This window comes from Cornus florida, unplaced genomic scaffold (assembly GCF_030987335.1).
Source record: "Cornus florida cultivar Cherokee Brave unplaced genomic scaffold, ASM3098733v1 CherokeeBrave_3.0.0_Hap2_scaffold_23, whole genome shotgun sequence".
NCBI classification, from domain to species: Eukaryota; Viridiplantae; Streptophyta; class Magnoliopsida; order Cornales; family Cornaceae; genus Cornus; species Cornus florida.
This window is the reverse complement of record NW_026775727.1, coordinates 90,001-92,500: the sequence shown is the minus strand read 5'-3', so window position 1 is coordinate 92,500 and position 2,500 is coordinate 90,001.

Genomic DNA, 2,500 nt, shown 5'->3' with positions numbered 1-2,500 from the left:
AGCCTAAGAAGTGCTTTGCTCGAGACGGATTTCGATTTGGAGGTCCCCCGAGTTAATTTTGCCCATTATGACTCCTCGCCCGCACGCTTAAGCACCCCCGCGTGCACGTGGGCATTGTGTGCTAAAAAATGAAGTTTGGAGTTTGGGTTTGAAAATTTTATGGGAGCTTCCTAGAAGCCTAAGAAATGCTTTGCTCGAGACGGATTTCGATTTGGAGGTCCCCCGAGTTAAGTTTGCCCTTTATGACTCCTCGCCCGCATGCTCGTGCACACCGGCGTGCACGTGGGCATCGTATGCTAAAAAATGAAGTTTGGAGTTTGGGTTTGAAAATTTTACGGGAACTTCCTAGAAGCCTAAGAAATGCTTTGCTCGAGACGGATTTCGATTTGGAGGTCCGCCGTGTTAATTTTGCCAATTACGGCTCCTCGCCCGCACGCTCGTGCACCCCGACGTGCACACCGGCGCGCACGTGGGCATCGTATGCTAAAAAATGAAGTTTGGAGTTTGGGTTTGAAAATTTTACGGGAACTTCCTAGAAGCCTAAGAAATGCTTTGCTCGAGACGGATTTCGATTTGGAGGTCCCCCGAGTTAATTTTGCCCATTACGACTCCTCGCCCGCACGCTCGTGCACCCCGGCGTGCACGTGGGCATAGTATGCTAAAAAATGAAGTTTGGAGTTTGGGTTCGGAAATTTTATGGGAGCTTCCTAGAAGCCTAAGAACTGCTTTGCTCGAGACGGATTTTGATTTGGAGATCCCCCGAGTTAGTTTTGCCCATTATGACTCCTCCCCCGCACGCTCAAGCACCCCCGCGTGCACGGGGGCATCGTATGCTAAAAAATGAAGTTTGGAGTTTGGGTTTGGAAATTTTATGGGAGCTTCCTAGAAGCCTAAGAAGTGCTTTGCTCGAGACGGATTTCGATTTGGAGGTCCCCCGAGTTAATTTTGCCCATTATGACTCCTCGCCCGCACGCTTAAGCACCCCCGCGTGCACGTGGGCATTGTGTGCTAAAAAATGAAGTTTGGAGTTTGGGTTTGAAAATTTTACGGGAACTTCCTAGAAGCCTAAGAAATGCTTTGCTCGAGACGGATTTCGATTTGGAGGTCCCCCGAGTTAATTTTGCCCATTACGACTCCTCGCCCGCACGCTCGTGCACCCCGGCGTGCACGTGGGCATCGTATGCTAAAAAATGAAGTTTGGAGTTTGGGTTTGAAAATTTTATGGGAGCTTCCTAGAAGCTTAAGAAGTGTTTTGCTCGAGACGGATTTCGATTTGGAGGTCCCCCGAGTCAATGTTGCCCATTATGGCTCCTCTCCCGCATGCTCAAGCACCCCTGCGTGCACGTGGGCATTGTATGCTAAAAAATAAAGTTTGGAGTTTGGGTTTGGAAGTTTTATGGGAGCTTCCTTGAAGCTTAAGAAGTGTTTTGCTCGAGACGGATTTCGATTTGGAGGTCCCCCGAGTCAATGTTGCCCATTATGGCTCCTCGCCCGCACGCTCAAGCACCCCGGCGTGCACGTGGGCATTGTATGCTAAAAAATAAAGTTTGGAGTTTGGGTTTGGAAGTTTTATGGGAGCTTCCTAGAAGCTTAAGAAGTGTTTTGCTCGAGACGGATTTCGATTTGGAGGTCCCCCGAGTCAATGTTGCCCATTATGGCTCCTCTCCCGCATGCTCAAGCACCCCTGCGTGCACACCGGCGTGCACGTGGGCATTGTAGGCTAAAAAATGAAGTTTGGAGTTTGGGTTTGGAAATTTTATGGGAGCTTCCTTGAAGCCTAAGAAGTGTTTTGCTCGAAACGGAATTCGATTTGGAGGTCCCCCGAGTCAATTTTGCCCATTACGACTCCTCGCTCGCATGCAATATCTACTCCTGTCAGAGCTGTGGTTTTACTTAAGACTACTATAGGGGGGGGGGAGTTCTCAGCACCAAGAGCTGCAAGTAAGGCCATTGCTTGCTTTGCAGTCTCGATTGCTCTACTAGTGAATAGTAGATGTCTTGGTTAGCTTGGAACGAAAAAAAAAAATTTTTGGGGAAAAAAAAAAAAAAAAGTTTTTGTGAAAAAAAAATTTTCGAAAAAAAAAAAAAAAAAAAAAATTTTTTTGGATGCCTCGGTTTTCTATTTGTTTTGCTTGGGTAGATTAGGAAAAAAAAAAAAAAAAATTTTTTTGTTGGATGCCTCGGTCTTCATATTCTTTCTCGGCTATTTCGAAAAAAAAAAAAAAAAATTCCGGGAAAGAGAAAAAAAAAATTATTTTTTGTTGGTTGCCTCGGTCTTCATGTTCTTTCTCTGGTATATGGGAAAGAAAAAAAAAAAAAAAAAATTTTGGATGCCTCGGTCTTCTTGTTCTCGGTTGGATTTATCGAAAAAAAAAAAAAAAAAAAAAAAAAAAAAAAAAAAAAAATTTTGATGCCTCGGTCTTCTTGTTCTTGCTTTGGTATATCGGAGAAAAAAAAAAAAAAATTTTTTGGATGCCTCGGTCTTCTTGTTCATTCTTCG